The sequence below is a fragment of the Manacus vitellinus genome, unplaced genomic scaffold (genome assembly GCF_001715985.3).
Source record: "Manacus vitellinus isolate BGI_N305 unplaced genomic scaffold, ASM171598v3 scaffold_1_pilon, whole genome shotgun sequence".
Lineage (NCBI taxonomy): Eukaryota > Metazoa > Chordata > Aves > Passeriformes > Pipridae > Manacus > Manacus vitellinus.
Genome location: NW_021939396.1, coordinates 2,276,176 through 2,296,018, shown reverse-complemented (window position 1 = coordinate 2,296,018; position 19,843 = coordinate 2,276,176). Strand labels below are relative to the sequence as shown.

General features: G+C 39.8%; 1 long non-coding RNA gene across 1 annotated transcript; it reads right to left on the bottom strand.

Moving 5' to 3' along the window:
• Positions 1 to 2,148: 2,148 nt before the first annotated feature.
• On the bottom strand, positions 2,149 to 17,985 carry LOC108640226. The gene is made up of 3 exons (XR_001921009.1): positions 17,843 to 17,985; positions 4,275 to 4,432; positions 2,149 to 2,395 (listed from the first exon to the last, which is right to left on the bottom strand). It is a non-coding gene; the product is annotated as an uncharacterized LOC108640226 (long non-coding RNA).
• Positions 17,986 to 19,843: the final 1,858 nt, after the last annotated feature.

The window sequence follows — 19,843 nt, the reverse complement described above, 5'->3', positions numbered from 1 at the left end:
AGCTGCAGCTTCTTGCCTTTCTCATTTCATGATGCCTGTGGGGAGAAGGCTGGTTTGAGAGCTCTGGTCTCACACTGAGTAATGAACTGAACTTGTAATTTCAGCTGTCAGCGGGAACCTGCTCTGACTCCCATTGATCCCTGGATCCAAAGATGTCATTGGATAGCCTGCCTCCCTCTGCACCCTTTTTGTCATTTCCCATGAAGATCTCCTCCTGGGCATGTGCTGATCCTTTTTTCAATCACAACAAGTCCTCCCCAGTTTCACTGGTTCTTCTCATACAAACATCAGGGATGTGTAAATGATCTCATACCCTGATATTTTTCCTTTAATCTGCTCTTTTGCTTTTCTCATGCAAGAAGTTCAACATCTTTGGAGCCTGTCATCCCAGAATCTGTGCCTAGTGAAGAATCAGTGATGAAAGCTTGATGCCATGGATCTATTTTTATTAAATACCTCCTCTAAATTCTCCTGTTATTGTAGCAAAAACCTCCATTCCAAAGCCATTAACCTGATCATCAGGAAGGGAATATTCAGGGACAAACTCTCACAAACAAGCTGTTCCTGAAATGGCTCTCCAATTTATCATCCCTGTCTCTGACTGGGAGCCTGTATTGACTGGGTACAATCTCACGAGGTAACAAAGCTACTGAAATAATGCAAGTACAGATACATGCATCCACGTATTATGTTCTCCAACCACATTTCTGTTTGTGTGACAAAATCCATGATGTAGATTGGCTTTTTGCCACTTTCTACTCCCTGTAAAATTACCTCATGGGCTGTGGGCAAGTAGATGCTTCAAAAGAGTCTCCAAAAACCAGAATAAAGGGAGCAGACTAATGATTTTAGAAAGAATTGTGTGTAAGGAAAGGTCCAGAGTAGAGCAACAAGATGATAAAACCTCAGAAACAATTTGGATCTGAGGAATAATCGAGAAGATTAGGCATCTTTAACCTGGAAAATACGTGACTGAAAGGAAAGGTGGTATAAGACTGCAGACATATGAAAGGCACACAAAGGTTGTGTGAAGGATGAGGGTGCAGACCAAAGATTGTTCTGTTTCTCCAGGCCAGGGAGAAAGTGAGTCCTGTGAAAGAATACTCTTAGTTTGCCTGATCCAGGTCTGTGATGCAGGCAGAACTGAAAACAAGTCATAATACCTGTGAAAGAGGTTTCATTATATAGTGACTAGTTCTTATCGATTTCATAACCAGATGGAGGAGACATTTACTGAAATGTAGATATTTCCAGTGTAGGTGGTTATATCTGAACTATGTCCTTCCAAAGATTTCTTAAAAGTTAATGGAGAGTGAGTCAACCAAGTGAAGTCTAAGACATGTTTCATCTCATCTTAAAATAGATATATGAAATAGATCCGATTAGAACTCTCAACAGGCCTGTTTTGTTCCATGGGACGTAGAAAAGAGACCAAGATTTAGGTGTAGAAATTTGCACAGCTATTAAGAGCAGTGAGATCAGACTTTCCATCGTATCTGACAGCTCTGGGTGTTGATTTCTGTGGCTTTCACGGGCTGCTGGACTTCAGCTGTCCTAGAATAGAAGAGGAGTTGTAGAGACACCAAAACTTGAGATGTCCCCTTCACTCTGAGATGTCCAATTCAATGGGGAGATGGTGGACAGTGAGTGCTGCTACATGGCTGCTGCACCAAAAATGGAGTGTAGACTATGATGGACTGATCCAGGACCGATACTGTCCTGGCTGAGCCTGGGTAAAAGGTTGTATCCCTCCTTCTATACCACTTTCTTAACACCATCCTTCTTAATATCCTTCTCTGCAAGGATTTATTGCACCTTCAGCCCTGCCCGTGTAACTTTCCATGGAGTCACTCTCTGTCCAGTTCTGTCAAAAAGGCCCAGCTCAGAAACCCCAGTAATTAAAATTATTGAATCAGAGAATAATTTACATTGGAAAAGATCTTTAAGATCATTGAGTCCAAACATTAACCCAGCACTGCCAGGTCCATCACTAACCTGTGTCCCTAAGCACCACACCCAAATATTTTTTGAACACTTCCAGGGACAGTGATTCCATCACTTCCCTGGGCAACCTGTTCCAATTCTTGGCCACCCTTTCAAGAACAAAATTTTTCCTAATATCCAATCTAACTGTTTATTGAGGCTCAACTGGCTGGAGTGAAGCTGATAACCACTTATCCAAGTTCAGATGCAGCATGGCAGCATCTCTGATCTTTGAGCAACTTGTCTGTATTTTGTGTCTTTTTAATATATGTGTGAGCACAGCTGAAAAAAATTAGTTAAAAGCAGTATCAGCACCAGAGGGAAGTGACCATCTGCTGTCTTGAGAGAGAAATCTGTCTTGAAAAAGATTATAGAAACTGCTTTTCCTTCTTCATACTGTGTGCTGGACAACCTGAAAAACACAAAACCCAAATGTTCTTGAGTACATAATCCTGGTAGGTAAGAAATGTATTGTGAAAAGTTGTATTGTGAGGGCTTGTGAGAAAAACTGAGATTTTTTACCAGGCCTTAGGCAGCAGAGCAGGGGACAATAGTTTTAAGCTGAAAGAGGATAGAATTAAATTGGAGATGAAGAAGAATTTTTTAGGTTGAGAATGATAAGGTCCTAGAACATGTTGCCCAGAGAAGTTGTGGCCACCACATCCCTGCAAGTGTTGAAGGCCAGGTTGGATGGGGCTCTGAGCAACCTGGTCTAGTGGAGGGTGTCCCTGCCCATGGCAGGGGGTGGAATGAGATGATCTGTAAGGTCCATTCCAACCAAACCATTCTGTGATCCCATAACTCTACCCTTAAATACCTTGGCATTGGCAAAGTCTGTGATGCTGGGATTCTCCCAAAAAGACAACAAATTTGCTAAAGAGAGGGTATGTAAGATACTGAATAGTAACTGTGAAATGTCAGCAGGGTTGCTGTGTCTGGTATCAGGACAGTTGAGCTTTACAGCAGGACCCACTTCTGAGAAATGATTTCTGTTTTATTTTAGGGTTTTCCAAATAGGATTGAGTTGATTCAATTCCTGAACAGGCCAGGACCTTAACAAATAGGAACTAATAAAATCCCAACCTTTCTGTTCCAGAGAAGGGCTGCTCTATTTTTAGTGAACTTACCCGTTAATAATTTCTTATCGTTTCATAGACTCACAGAATGGTTTGGGTTGGAACGGACATTAAAGACCATCCAGTTCCACCCTCCTGCCATGGACAGGGACACCTTCCACTATCCCAGGTTGCTCAGAGCCCCATTCCACCTGGCCTTCAACACTTCTGGGGATGGGGCAGCCATAACTTCTCTGGGCAACCTGTTCCAGTGCTCCACCACCTTCACAGCAAAGAATTTCTTCCTAATATCTCATCTAAACCTGTCCTCCTTAATCTTAAAGCCACTGTTCTTATCTGTTAGTCTATGACCAGTGAAGAAGAATAGATGATAAACATCTAAATTTTAATTCATTTAATAGACATCATTATATGTTTTTTTCAGTGAACCAAGTACTCAAGCTCCTCGATATCTGAAAGCTCTCCCACCCTGCGTTGGAACATTTTGCTAATGCAAATATTGCAGCATTAGGGATCAATGACGTACTGCACTGACTGTTCCCTGTAAGACATTCTAATGATGGATCCCCAGCAGGTTCTTCATTTAATTCATCCTGTTCTGAGGAGGAGGAATCATATACTCTGAGACACTTTTAAAAATAAACTTCCAATATGCTGAAGCCTTAGTGCCTTTCCAAACTTTGAAATTAGGAAAGCTGTGTGCAAAACAGTGGCGCTCATATCTGCTCTAAAAGCCTTTTTGCACCTCAAATTAGTCAATAATTGCAAAGCGTCACATAAAATCACTACCTGCTCTTTATGACACAGCTTCAAAACAAAGCCTTCAAACCTGCCAATTTGTGTTAATGGATGACAAATGGAACCACTGGGGCAGACTTGGAGCTGGTGGAGGTTTCAGTCGTGCTCTGCTGATTTACACCTACTGAAGTTCTCCTCTCTGTACCACATATGGGGTCCAAACTTTTCTGAACATGTCTGGTCTCTCTGCATTACTATTAACACCTTCCCACGCTCCAGAGTGGGTGTCTGAACCCCAAAGTGGATCTCTGTGCTTTATTACCCCTAATAGATGGAAGTAGGTGACTATGGTATTTGTTCCTGACAGTCTCCAGAGAATATACAAAAAACAGCATCTCTGGTGTTTTGGGATATTCATTCTCAGCATGTCACAATCACAGAATTGGGGATTTGGTTTTTTTCTATTCTATTTTTTACTTGTCTCTTTAGTTTTCTTTCCCCTGTACCACCTTCCTTTGATGCGGGGAGTTTTCCCATCCAGAGAAAGGAATTTAATCTCTCATCACAAGATGTGATCCAGATTGTGTTGGATTTCAGCATAAATTTTCAGCTGGGTTTGGAGTCTGCAGCGATTTCTAGAAGAAGGTGATAAGAATAGTTTAAGAGCATATGTTGCTACAAACCAGAAGAGTTAGACCCAGCCCAGGACACAGCTCTGCTCACAGGGTGTAGGTTTAAAATAAAACCTCAGATATAGCCCAATCTTCCATACAATTTACATATGAAGGACAAATTAACAACACAATCAACATGGTTCCAAAGAGTCTGATTTTTGTCTAGAATCACCTTTATAAATAACTCAGAGACAAGCTGCAACTACTAGTGAGCATCCCTTGGGAAGATTAGAATTTTAATTGTTGACTGTTAACCATAAATGGGCTAATGGTCACTACATGGGGAGCAGTTCTCCTGAGGAAAGGGGAATACTGGAAAATTCAGGCTCATGATACCTGTATGTATTGGAATGATGTGTTCAAAAGTTGTTTCATTTACTGAGAGTTTCATCTTCCTGAAGCAAAATAATTTTTGGCCTGGAATCTGTGGAGTGCTTTGCTAAAGAAAACATTCGTTGGAGTCTGGTTTCTGCTGTGTGAGGGGGACATTTCAGAGTTAAGACACCATCTTAGTGTCATTCCTCCAGGTTTCCCCTCTGGCCCAGTTCAACTCCAGCAGTTTATCCTGCTTGTGCAATATGTTTTTAACCTAAACAGGTGTCTGACCAAAAAAATCCCTAAAAAATAATTATGAACTACCCTGTAGATCTCAATAGACTTTGGGCCACTTTTTTTTAGCAGTGAATAAATGTGTAGGCAAATTGTTATTATTAACATCCAAACTCAAATCTGGCATCTTTTAATTAAGTATTAAAAAGCCTAAAATGTTTGTGGCTAATCCTTCTGTATTTCTTCTCTTTGATTTAGAATTTATGATTCAATCAAGCATAAAACCCTTCTCATGCATCTTGTTCTTGTTCTGCTCTTACAGAACCCTGGAATCATCAGTGTTGGAAAACACCTCTGAGATCATGAGACCAACCATTAATGCAACACTGCCAGGTCCACCACTAAACCATGTCCCAAAGTGCCACATTTACATGCCTTTTAAATCCCTCCAGGGATGATGACTCCACCACTTCCCTGGGCAACCTCTTCCAATACCTGACCACGCTTTTGGTGGTGGAGAAATTTTTCCTAATATCCAATCTAGACCCCCCTTGGAAGGGAGGAATCCATGTTTTTCCTCTTCTGCTTTTGCCCCCATTTAAAAAGTCTGGAAATAGTTAAGTTGCCTAGAAAATTCAGTATTATTTCACACACCACCCTCTGTAGAGCTGAATCCATTTCTTTTTCTGTGGTTGTATCATTAACAGTAAAATATTTTGTATTTCTCTCTGTGTATATACAATATAGATATACTCCCCAGCTCTCTGCAGAGTTATAAAAGGCCTCCGCTTGCCTCTTGTGACCTTGTCACCACAAATTGCTTTTAGATTCCGTGCCATTTGAACAAACACAGCAATTCACTTTCATGTTCCTGCAACTGATAAGAAATAAAAAAAAAAACAAACCAAAAACCAAGAAAAATGGAAAAAAAAAGGTGCTGGAGTATGCAGTGTATGTCCAGGCTCATTCTCACTTTGACACACATTTTCCTCTCCTCTGTTTGAGGCTGAAGTTCAGGGAATTCATGCTCCTGATATGCAATGGTTTCTGTTAATTCACGCTTGGAAACATCTGTTCTGCTTTGACTCAAAGGATGAGCTGAGCTGTGCTTGGAGGAGAACAGGAATGGTTTTGCTCCTAAGTGAATTTATTTAGTCGAACTGGTAAATGAAAGGGCACTGGACTGAGCAGTTACCACACCAGACTGAAAGCAAGGCCTCCAGGGTTTCAGCTTTATGTGTAGCCACCCCCTTGGACATATTTGTAATATAATATTAGGAAATTAGGAATTAATAATATAATATTAGGAAGTATTAAGGAACAGGTTGCCCATAGAAGCTGTGGCTGCACCATCCCTGGAAGTGTTCAAGGCCAGGTTGGACAGGACTTGGAGCAATCTGGTCTAGCTGAAGGTGTCCCTGCCCATGGCAGGGGGTCAGAACCAGATGAACTTAAAGGTCTCCTCCAACCCAAACCATTCTGTGATTCTAAGACAGAGAGGATGGACCCAGACTCCTCAGGGCTGTACTGAGAAAGAACTGGAGATAATGAACACAAGTGGTCACAGGAGAAATTTCTGCTTGATATAAAGGAAAAATTCTGCACCAAATACATAGTCAAGTGTTGGAACAGGGGCCCAGAAGGTTGGGATGCCGTTTTCCTTGGAGATTTTCAAAAGCGAGCTCATGAGACCCTGAGTGATCTGTTGTATGAACTTAACCAGGCTTTTGGTAGAGGGTTGGTTCAGTCATGTCCAGAAGTCAGTAAAACTGGAATTATTTTAGAATTCTGTATATTAGAAATTTATACCTTTGCTTAAAAGCACTGTCTGTTGGGCAAAGTGGACTTCTTGATCAGTCTAAAACACTGTGTTCAAAGAGATTTTACTAAGAACTCATTCTGGAATTAGACCTTCATAGCCCATGACATAAAGAGTTCTGACAGGCACATATTGCCTAATTTAGAGAAGAGATATTTGGGGCTTTACACACAAAGTTATAAAGGTGAGTAGTTGTCATAATATCCAAACTTTTGGATACAGTTGCCAAAACTGTATGTGTTTGCTTATAATGCTGAAATACATAGTCCATGTGAAAATGAGATATTACTTCTGCCAGAAACTTTTTGTTTGTTGGTTTTTTTGTTTTGTTTTTGGGTTTTTTTGGGGGGGCGTTTGTTTGTTTGTGGTTTTTTATTTTATTTTATTTTACATTTAAAAAGCTTAGGTGAAAGTGAGGAAAGAAAAGCTTGGGATTGCCCAAAAAAAAAGAAAAAAAAGATGATTCCCATACTCTTACTGTTCCCAGATCTGGAAAAAACAGGGTAACTCAGAGAAAGTGGACATGGACAAGTGTTTCTAGCAGTGGAGTTGTGTCAGAGATGTGACGTCCCTTCACAGTTCTGCTCTACATTGCCTTGGATTTCTTTTTGGTTTTCCCTACATTTTTAAGACTATCTGTTCACTGGTTGAAAAACTGCAGTTTAGAAGCCCTAGCATTGTCAGGGTCTGTTTGAACTGGCTTTAATTAAAGCACTAATTAGTCTGCTAGAGAGAAACAAGTTAACAGCAGAAACTTAATAGCCATATGGGTGTCTGTCCAGACTTCCCTGCTCTGCATGGACACTCTAGACTGGAACTGGCTTGGGGAGCAATGCTGTCCTCCTCTGTCTAGTGCTGACAAACCATTGTTTCCTCATCTAGAAAAAAACCCTTGTTTTTCTGGCTACATCAGTTTCCCTTTTCCTGTTTTTCTGGCCAAATTTTTTCTTCTAGGCTCAAAGAGATGAACATCAGGCAGTGATTCTTTCCGTTTTCCTATCACAACTTAAAATATTCCTGGTCTCCTCCTGTAATTATACCTTCCTGCCTCAAACTACATTCCCAATTTTTTTAAAAAGTTTCTGACCTTTTAGCACTCAGAAGTTGCTTAAAAGGGTAAACTTCAACCCATATTTTTTGACTGAGAGGTACAGTGCCAGGTGCTTGAGTGATGCAGTGCCAATGCAGATGCACCCAAGAGCATCTTGTGGCTCATATCAATATTCTGTCCAATCCTATATTCTCTGTGACAGGGGCAATAGAAAATGATATTTAGGAAAAGCAAACATGTCTGGCTACTTTTTGTCATTCATTCCCCTTGAATTCTCTGAACATGATGTATTAAGGATGCTGGAGGGTCTGCCTAATCTTTTTAGTATCTATTTATGGAGCTGCTGTCCATCAATTTATTTAATTTCAGTTTGAACTTCTAATCCTGTCTGCCTCTATTCTGTGGCAACGAACTGCAGAATTTCACTATCCATCGTATAAAAAAGTACTTTGTTTTACCTAGTTTACCTTTTTTTATTGAGTGTCCCCAGCTCTAACGTTGTGGGATTTGTTACATTCAGCTTATCCACCATCTTCACGGGGTTGTAATGTTGAATCATTTCCATTATCTGCCTTGTCCTTCATAAAGTGAAGGATTCCAGGCCTTATAGTTTCTCTTTTTAAGGCATCTGTCTCTGTAAGGCTTCATTCCCTTTATCATTTCATCTACCATTTTCTGGGCTTGCCTCAGCTTCACTGAGATGCTCAGATAAGAATCAGAGATTGACAGAAGAGAGGGAGGGAGTGCTCCAGGGACCAGATGGGAGATTCCCCAATACTGAAGATCATCCCAATGCAGGTTGTCCCCCTGCACCCCATGGAGAACCATGGTGGAGGAAATATCTGCTCTGCAATCCTTGGGTACCCCATGGAGGTGGATGTGCCCCGGTGGAAGCTGCAGTCCATGGAGAGCACACAAAGGAACAGGGTCCTGTCAGCATCTCGTGGAGAGGAGCCCATGTAGAAGCAGGATTTATGGCAGCACCTGTGACCCCGTGGGCAGTTTGTTCCAGAAGGACTGTACCCTATGGAGATTTCCCACACTGGGATAGTTCTTGAGGAACTGTAGCTTGTGGGAAGGACCAGAGTTGAAGAAGTTTCACGAAGGCCTATATCCCATGGGAGGGACCCCACCCAGGAGCAGGGGAAGAGCATGAAGAGGAAAGAACAGCAGACATGAACTGACCACGTCCCCCGAGTCACCATGAATCAGGAAACGAAGAATCTGGAACGAAGGAGTCAAATTGACCCTGGGAAGCAGTGGAAATGAGATGAAGGTGGCTTTAGTTTTTCTCTATTCTACTTTTAATTGGCAATAAATGAGTCTTTCCCAAGGTCAGCCCATGACAATAACTGGTGAGGGTGCTTTGCTCATGACAATAACTGGTGAGGGATCTCCCTCTTGTTATCTCGACTAACAAGTTTCTTCATTTATTTCCTCCCTCTGTCCTGTTGAGGAGCTCAAATGAGAGAGAAACTTGCTGGATACTTGGCAGCCAGATAAGGTTAACACTCCAAATTCATGAACAGTCTTATCCACAGAAATCAGCCTTTCCTTACGTGTGTCTAATCTTGAAGGTGCTCCCAGAGCAGATCAAAATGTTTTGGAAATTAAGTCTATTTGAATTTTCATCCATTTCTTTAATTCCAGTGCCAAAACAACACAAGATTCTACGTCCTGAGCACTTGAAGGAGCTGATGTTTAATGATTTAATGAAAATACTGAGGGAAAATCAGACTTGAATGCAACCAAGTAGTGGGTAATGGAATATGTACAACATGCGAATTGAGAGAGGAACTAGCCATGATCAACCAGGAAAGGGAGAAAGATCACATTGTGCAAAAACAAGTCAAAACCCATCTTTTGTCTTCCATTTTTCTCCTATTTCCTTCTTTCCATCATCTATCCATTGCACACCCTTCTTTCTTCCAAGGCTTACCACCATCTCTTATTCCATTTTTTATTGTAGGACGGAAATGTGTTTTATTACAACTTGAATTGGTTAAATAGGTCAGAGACATAAATGAAGATACAAATTCTAACACCCACCCACCTGGCAAAAAACAGGTAATTTGCCTCTTATTCCAAAGTACTTAACACCTGAGGATTGTTCTATCTTAAATTTTGATGTTGAAGAGAGACTAAGCTGGTAGCCCTTGATACAAGCTTAATTCAGCTTAATTTAACTAAAACCTGTTAGCTTTTATTAGCATTAACCTTTGACTGTGTTAAGATAATTAATTGAAATATGAATGCACGGATAAATCTCTGTGGAATAATGTTTAAAAAAAATGAAAAGGAGATATTTAACCTTCTCTAGTACACCAAGAAAATGTCCAGATTGTGGTGCCCCTAAGTGATCTCTGAATTTCTTAAGAGCAAGGAAATACTTAATGGCTGTTTGTGATGGCAAGTGAAAGAATGACCACTCTGTGCCAGACCAGATGCCACACATCAAACTTCTCCTTTCCTGTGAAAATTTCCATGAATCCAAGTAAAGTACAGATTATCTGGCCTCTCAGTTTGAGCTACAGTTGTGTATGAAGGAAAAAGGCACCAAAATAAGTAATTATTTACTAAGACAACTGCTTAGATCAAAAGGTAGACTCTGAAATTTGTTGAAACCATTGCTAAGGACTGGGAAATTTTGCTAAGGAAGGATCTCTCCACGTGTGCCCTCTGCTTATACTCGCTTTGTAAAAGTCATCAGCTAAGTCTGCCTGGAGATTAGATTGGGTACATCCTCAGTCTTCCTCAGAATTCCTGGTATTACTCCAACACTGGGACACTTTCTGTCCCTTGACTACCCCAGGACCATGTCAGGGATGGAAGCTCGAGCAGAGAAGAGCAGACTCTCCAGACTGTCACACCCATGTGGGAATGGAATTACTCCTCAATCTTGACTCAGGTGTGAGTATGAAAAGTGCTCAGAACTGTTGAGTCCCAGAAAAAGTCCGAGACAACATTTAGAGATAGTTCCCTGTTAATTTAAGACTGGGGGGCCTTGTATGTCACTGCAACAGCTCCATTTTAACCTGCACCCTTGATTTTTCTTCTCATGGGTTACTAAGAATATGGCGTGTGGGAACTGAAAACCTCCCTGGATTTTACCATCCACTCTTGGGGTGAACAGGCTCCTCACTTCTCTGTGGAGGATGGAGAGGTGCTATAAAGTCACATCCCGAAGTTTCTGTCTATATTTGCTCTTTAGATACCTGCCTTGCTTTTTTGAAACATTTAAAGAGAGTTTATGGAGTGTTGTTACTAATATTTTTCTTATCTCTCTACCTGTAATACCAGCTCCTCTTACAGCCTTGAAAACTGCACACAGTTCCAGTAAAGAAAAATGTTAACCCATAACTTTTAGAAAACACTAAAAAGTGGATGAGGCCTCGTTCCTCTCTCTGCATCTCTAAACAAACTGTGTAGCTACAGAAATAGGGGTGCTGGATCTGGTTTTCTGTACTTCCTTTCAAATTCTTTTCTTTTGGACTTAACCTGTTTCTTTCTTTCCTTTTCAATCTCATTCTTCCTTTTATTTTTTTTTTAACTCTCAGATTACATTAATTGGCCTTATAAGCCAATTTAGATTATTTGTCCCAAAATTGTTTTGTGGAATATGATGACATTTCTGTACACTCTTGGTGTGCACAGAATTTCATTACATACTTTATACACGTAACATTACAGGCAATTTTGAATCCAAGGCCCAATTCAAACCTTTTTGTCATTTATGATCCCTTTAAAAAGCAATGTGGAGTTTGATTGAAAATGACAAGGACACAAAACTTTGATGAAAGTGCTTTCTTTTCTATTCTTTTATCCACCAGAAAGTGAGTTTAAATAGATTACATCTTCCAGTCTAAAGTTCTGATCTAAGCAGTGTCTTTTTTCCTGCATGTGGTGGCTACTTTTGGGTATTTTCCTTGACTATTTTCTCTCACTGTCCAAACCCCCAAGCTGGTTCTTGGCAGGAACACAAAAACCCCAGATACCTCTTCCTTAAAGGTATTCACAGATAATCAGTGATTCAAATCCAGAGCTGAATCAGAGTAAGGGAAAGGTAAGCTTAACAAAAGACAGGAGTGTCAGACAGATCAGTGCAGATCTGGTAGTCAGGGAAAATGAGAATATTATGAAAATCAGAAAAGTAGGAAATGTTCAACGTGGAGCTCTCAGTGGATGGGAAATTGAGCCTGGCTGTGAAGACATCACACCTGTCCTCAAGGGAAGGATTGTCTCTGGCCCATTCAAGTAATGTGTGCATGACTTCAGAGAAATGTCCTTCTCTGTGGTGGGGCTTAATTTCCTGAATGTGAAGCTGAGATAATAACAACAATATTTCTTGTTTCTCCTGGCCATGTTTGTTCGAGTGTCTTTAATTACAACACATTCAATAACATGCAGTGCCACCGGACTGCAGCTTCTCTGGGAAGGAGCAGGGAGATTCTTCTGTGTCACAGAGCTGGTAATAATGAGTTATTTTAGTTGAGTTAAAGACACAATAAACTTGATCTCTGCTTGGAGGACTTTTTGCCAAATTCTGTAGTGACAGGACAAGAGGAAATGGTTTTCAGCTGAAAGAAGGCAAGTTTAGATTGGACACAAGAAAGAAATTTATTTTTTGATGAGGGTTGGTAAGACACTGAAACAGATTGCCCAGAGATGTTGTGGAAGCCCCATCCCTGGAAGTGTTCAAGGCCAGGTTGGGCAGGGCTTGGAGCAACATGTAAAAGATGTCCCCACCCGTGGCAGGGGGGTTGGACTAGATGGTCTTCATGTCCGAAAAAGAGCTTTGAGTCTGGTAAAGGCTTTAGAGAAACAGTATTACAAGGAGCAACTGAGGGAGCTGGGGGGGCTCAGTCTGGAGAAAAGGAGGCTCAGTGGAGACCTTATTGACCTCCACAGCTGCCTGAAAGGAGGTTGCAGCCAGGTGGGGATTGGTCTCTTCTCCCAGGTAACAAGTAGTGGGACAAAGGGAGATGGATTTAAGCTGTGCCAGGGGAGGTTTAGACTGGATATTAGGAAAGTTTTCTTCACTGAAAGGCACTTTAATTAATTTTACTTAAGCACTAGGACAGCCTGCCCAGTGCAGTGGTGGATCAGTATGTGTATATGTGGCACACAGGAACATGGTTCAATAGTGCACCGGACAGTGCTGGATTTATGGTTGGACACAATGATCTTAAGGGTCTTGTCCAGCCTAAATTATTCTGTAATTCTGTGATTCCATCTTTAATGGTCTCTTCTAACCTAAACCATTCTATGATTCTACAATTCTATGATTTCTTCTTGTTTGTCTTCTAGAAAATTAGAACAAAATCTGTTCTGCTTTGCTTGCTGACCTAAATCTCAGGCTGACATTGAGGCAGGATTTCTGCTTCTGTCATTTCAGTCCTTTCTCTCTTTTTAACCTTCAGAACTTACCACCTCACAGAGCATTTCCTGAATTGTTGCAGCAATGAAAGAGGATTTGGGGGACATGGGAGTGGCCACGAACATGTGGAAGACTGTTGCTGTGACCATACCCTGCCTCTTTCAAAGTTTTTTTGGTTCCTGGTAAGGAAATAGGAGGGATTTTTTCTATGTGGAAATAGCCAATGGGGACTATTACTTAGCATTCCCAGAAGTCCCAAACATACACAAAATACGGACACAGGAAAAATTAAAAATTAAGCAGAAAAGTCTTTGGTGATGGTGTTGTGAGACAGAAGCCTGGACAGAGGAAGATAATAATATTTACTGACCCCCAAGGACTATATTTCAATGAATATTGTCCTTTGCAAAACTCCAAGAGCGAGTTACCAGTAGCAGGACCCACAACAGAGTATATATGGAAAAGCTGTTTCCAAGGGAGCAGTTTTTAAGCTGATTGAAATCTGCATAATTCCAGTGAAATCAAGACAGTGAGAGACTGAGGAGTGAGAGCACAGCCTTAACCTTCTCTAAGGAAAAAACAGAATCATTAAGGTTGGAGAAGACCTCTAAGATCACCAAGTCCAACCGTTAACCCAGCACTGCAAAGCTGAAATAAACTCCTCTGGGTTCCTGCAAAAACTGCAAGTGTTTGGATGTCTCATCCTTGTTTAAACACCCTCTGGACCTGCTTTATTTTTCAAAGACAGCACATCCTGCAGGAGCAGAGAAATCAGAATTAGGTGGGGGAGCAGAGGCAGAGCCCTGTGTCTAACAGGCATCTTGAGGTCCACTTGTTGCAACTTCAGAGCATGAGAGAAAGGGAAAGGTCAGCTTAATCCTAAATCTGTGTCCCTGCCTTACAAACAGGCTTTTAGAAAGGGAGAGGAGGGTGCAAGTGCTGCTTTCTTCCCCTCCAGTAAAAAAATTATCTGTAGATGGAACAGAGAGGATGCAGGGCCTCTGTCAGCTCTTCCTCCCTATCAGAATTTTGCTGACAACATTTCACTCTCAAAGATATTGATTAAATCATTTAAATTTCCCCCTGGCTTAACTTTCTTTTAATATCTTGCAGCTTCTGATGCACTTCCTAATTCCTGAGCTTCAAGGAATAGGTATTGTAGCATCAAATGTAATGTTCAAATGTCTGGAACATGGGATTTTCCATACTGGATCAGGCCATGAAGTCACACTAGTCCCCAGCCTGCCTGATGGCATGACCATTATCTCAGTGCAGAGCAGGCAGTAACCAGGCAAACAGTCTAAATGCTGAATTTTCTTCTTGCCTGAAAATAGCATGGACTTGCCTCGGGGCTCTGAAAGTGGAAAATATCCAAAATATCAAATGATATTTTCTTGGCACTGCTTTTGAATTTTTGTTATTACAAATCTTCTTGAGTAAAAAATTTTCACTTCAGAGTGCAAAATTAAAAGCTTATTATACTGAATTATATATATATATATATATATAACTCTCATATTGATGTTTCAGTAACCTCCTATTTCTTTGAGTAATTTCTGTGTTGGCTCCTGAGCTCTAAAGTTTTTAAATTGCCATAAATAAATAATAATATATAGTGTGTGTACATATGTATGTTCTTACCACAAAAACTCATGTTATGTTTCCCAGTTTTAAAGCCAGTATGGAGTATCCTAGATAAAATATATCTCTTTGCAAAGAAATAACACAAGGGCTTTGCTCTTCCAGTCATGGTTTTTGAGGGATTTAAGCATTTGCTTTTACAAGCTGTGGGGCTTGAACAAAAATGCAAGAGGACACTTAAGTGCTCTGTTAGAATTTGAGATACTGATTTGATGTCTCCAATGTAAACAGGCTTAATGAGAAAATCAATGAACTTATAAGAGATTAAGACAGTCTAGTGTTTGTCATAATCCTTCTCTTTCTTTCAAAAATTTTTATCAACAAATCAAGAAAAAAACTGTACTCCTTTTCCTGTGATAAATATTCCCAAGGAGAGCAAGTACTGGGAGGAGACAGCCGGAACTAGGTGGATGTTCTTTTGCAAATATGATCCAGGAAACTTTCTTGTCTCCGCAAACCCTCAATGTACAAGTCATTAATGTATAATTTTGTTTAACCCAGACACAGCCCAGTTCTGAGGGTTTAAACAGTCAGCAGTTGTCAGCTCAGTGCAGGCACTGACCATGTGCATGTTCTCAGCACCCAGGAAATCTGAAATAAAGCACCTTGGTTTGAACCTCAGTGAGAGAGAATCAAACACAGTGAGTCATGACACTCTTTACAAGGAGCAAGGAGTGTGATTTATCAGCTATCCAGGCTCAACTGACACTCAGAAACTTGTTGAGCTGTGGTTGCTTGTTTGAAACATTATTATAATTCAAATCCAAGTGCTCCAGTATGGTGTGGATATGAGAAAAATCTTTTTTTTTCCACAATGAAGACCATCAAGCAGAGTAACAAGTTGCCCAAAGAGGTTTTGCAGTATCCATTGAAGATTTTCACTGCTCAAAACCCTGAGAAACCAGTTCAGATCTCATCACTGACGTGGTTTGAGCAGGACTTGTTTGCTTACAGAGAGTTTTAGTTCTTATTGTTGTTGGGTTTAATCTCAGTGATGCTCTGAGAAAGATGCTAATAGAATTGGTATGAACCTGCAAAGTTAACTAAAGTCAGTAGAGATAAATCAACTTGCATGAATTGAAAGTCTTGCCCCTTAATTTAATTTTCATATGCAATTATGAAGTTTTGTGTATGTATATTGTGTTGCTATATTTTTAATCCTTTCTTTTTTTGAAAACAAAATTGACCTAATGTGTTTTCATTAAAATGCAATATTCTGCTTCTCTCAATACCAGTCTTTGAAAAGCCTATTGATATTTGAAGTTACTGTCTTTCTTCTCTACTTTTAATTTACTTAATTTAGAAGAATGAATAAAAAATAGCAAGTTTTAACTCTCTTTCTTGAGAAGAGAATTATAATGCACAAGACATTTATTCAGTCAAATATTGACATCAGCTAAAGCTGCAATTAAGAAGTGGTTACACCTTTTTTGGAAATTTCTTCCCTGACAGATTTGACCTTTGTTGTAATTTTGTTTAAATCACATAAAATAATTCTGGACTGTTTAAAACATCAACAGCCAGAGAGGTTGGTATTAATGGTACATGATGGTGTAGCACTTAAAGTTCCTTGCTGCACAAATGGGATAGAATTGTTGAATTGCCTGTATTTTGCCAGGTTCTGCTCTAATCCCTCCTAGTATGAACCAGACATTGCCCTATTAGGTTTGATTTCAGCCCTTCTCTCCACTTCCAGAAGAGGCTTATACAATTCCTCTTTCCTTAAAAATTGTCCTGATTTTGAATCCACAATTAAAACCCCAGCACTTCATGCTGAAAAGCTGAAGAGTGGATTCCACCATTCTTCTTTTCTATACCCATGATGACTTTACAATTAAATCCTGTCCAAATTCTTCTGGTCAAAAGTGTGTGGACAGTCTAAGTCTGATCAGCTGTCACCTCCTCTGCAAAGCTCTCCAACAACCTCCTCTCTTCCTATCTCTCTCTCATTCATTGCATTCCTGTCCCTTTCAGGATAAGTTCTGTGATCCTATGGGACAATTTTATTCACTGCAATCCACTGGCACTAAGTATCCTGAGCCTTTTGCTTTAAAATAAAATATGTGTATTCAAGCTGCAAACTGGGAACAGCTTAGATCAGTCCAGAATGATCAAGTTCCATTGCTGATGATTTTATCTGAGAAAATTGAATTTTATTTCTTATGAATGTTATGATATGATGCACTGAAAATCTTCACACTTTTATTATTTCCTTGATCCACAAGTCCTGCAATTTTTTTTTTGTTCCTACTGTTACTACTCCCAGTTGCTTGGAGAAGTAACATCTTTTCTCCATACTGTTTCTCCAGGTAGTGTCAAGAATGATACCTGAATTTGTTTCTCTCCCTGAATCCTTTTCTTTTCCAAGCTCATCAAGTTTCATGCACTGAACATGAGAATTGCTCCCCTATGCACCTCTTACAGACAGACTCTGCCCTTCTTCTCTTCCATGATCCTGAGCATAGTGTCATGTAGTATCTGGGATCATTTTTGATTATTAGAGTCTCACTTTTCAATCTGTTCCATGTCTTTAGGAGTATGAAGGTCCTTGAACACTCTGCCTTTCCAAGATGTCCAAAAGAAAGGAACCCTTATTTTGATGAGTGGTTGTTTGACAATGTCAGACTGGTTTATCTGACAAAATCCAGCGGTGATAATGGATTGATTCATTTCCACTCTCCCATCTCCAGGCAGGAGCCGGGATATATTATTACATGAAACTCATGGGACTCTTTCAGTATGAAAATTGCAATACAAATATATTATTACCTATCTCAAAATACACCAAAATAGTCCCACACTCATCACTACAGTATATGAACACCTCTGGGATGATATAATAATGTAATAGATCTAAAAAAGGCAGTGTAATTATACCTCTGCTGCAATATTTCACACATACAGACTGTTCATAATGAATACTCTTTTACTTACTTTTGAAAGGATCTGTTTTCTTCAGTGAGAGATGGTGGGATAATTTATAGACAGGAGAGCTTTTTGATTGGGGAAATTATTAGACTTTAAATGAGGAGCACAGTGTTTACACTTGAGCAATCAATTGGCTCCTTGTACCTTATTACAATTCCTTAACAGTCAATGGAACCATAGAGTCATAGAGATGTAGAATATCCTGAGTTGGAAGGGACCCACAAGGATCATCCAAGTCCAGCTCCTTGCCCGGCACAGGACAACCTCAAGAATCCCTTCATGTGCCCAAATAACCTGAATAACCAGTTCAGACTGGTTTCTGAATGAACAGAACAATTAAAGTACCTTTCTGAAGTTGGACTGTTGTGCATTTTGGATTTTCCCTTCAGCACTGCATGTGAAGTTCCAAAACTGTACAAATTCCACGTGGCCTGAAGGCACAATTTTATTTTGTATATTTCCTTATATATAAATATTTACACATACATGTTTTAGTCACTAATTGTAACAAAAAGATGATAGTACAGCACACACACCAGTCTGGCACTGCAGTGCTGAAGGGAGCACAACAAAACTTGTGCATCTTAAGCAGCAGAAACAAAAGAGTGTCTGAATTCCTTAATACATAAATATGTGCCTGTTGCAGCTGCTTACCTGGGAAATGTTTTATAAAAAGAGGGAAAAACTCTTCAATAAAAGCTTAAATCCTTGTTCAGGAAACTATTGAATAGGGGGATTAGTTTTTGCACATATTTGAGTTTTGCTGCCTTCAGGAGGGCTGAGAAACATTCTGCAATTAAATAAATGTCATCATGGTAAAATAATGCATCTCTCTAAATTGGGAAATGTGAAACGATGGCTGCAATTGATTGGACTCCTCTCAAAGGTCAAATGCTGCCAAACGTTGACATTTGGTTTATTTTCTGTTGTTGTTTCTTCAATTGACTTTCCTTTTCGCAACACAACTGTTAAAAATTTCTTTGCAGCATTTTAATTCACAAATTTAATTATAGTTCAAGCACCTGCAAGCAGTTACTAGAATTTCCCTTTAACCATATTCTCTTATATGATCTTCACAAACACACACACACGCAAAACCCTAATTAAATTTTGTTTGTTTTCATGCCCAATTTGCAATTTCTGATTTCCCCTTTCTTCATTAATTAGATAAGGAAAAGCCAAAGGGTTTTAATTACTCCAGATATGTGTGAACACATCTTCATTTTCAATTAGAGGTGAGATAGGATGTTTGAAGAGAAATTAACACAGTAATTTTTTTTATTATTATCTTGACAGAAAACACACATATCATGAGATGCTATCAGCAGGTCTGTTTGCTCTTCTTGGGAATCTCTTGGCTATGTAGTAAATGGAAAGAAATTCAATTATAGGAGGAAGAAATGAAGGCCTAAATTTCCAACCATAGCTGTGAATGCAGCACCTCTGGCTTCTTTTAGCAGGATCATTCCCAGTTAGGCACAGTCTAATTTCACTAGTGGATGTTACTGGAGCTGTAATATGGCATTTGGTGTACACACCCTCCAGTGAAGAACACAGGGATTTCAGGGAGTTAAAGTCAGGCTTAAAATATACTGGTAGTCCACCTTCTTAATTTTATGAGCAAAATATGTATATGAATGGATATGAATTGCTCATAAAAGATCTTTCTAAAGGGAAGGAAAAGTCAATGGGATGATAAATGCCAATGAGTAGAGAATAAATATACTGGGAAAGGCCATGGGCAAAGTCCATAATAACTCACTGCTCATACCCAGTACTAAAGAAGTGAATGCCTTGGGTGGGTATCTACCACACCTTTGTTAAGAACAGCTTCTTAAATCACCAGGACATCACTGCACAGTGGCTCCTCTGAATTATTTGTCAGGAATGACAATGCCTCTGCCTTGTCTTCTTGTCCTCTTATTCTGTGTACTCTACAAAGCCTTTCAAGCCTGTCGTTTGTTCTCTGTTCAGAATAATGTAGAAGTGGATGTCGAAACTAAAGTT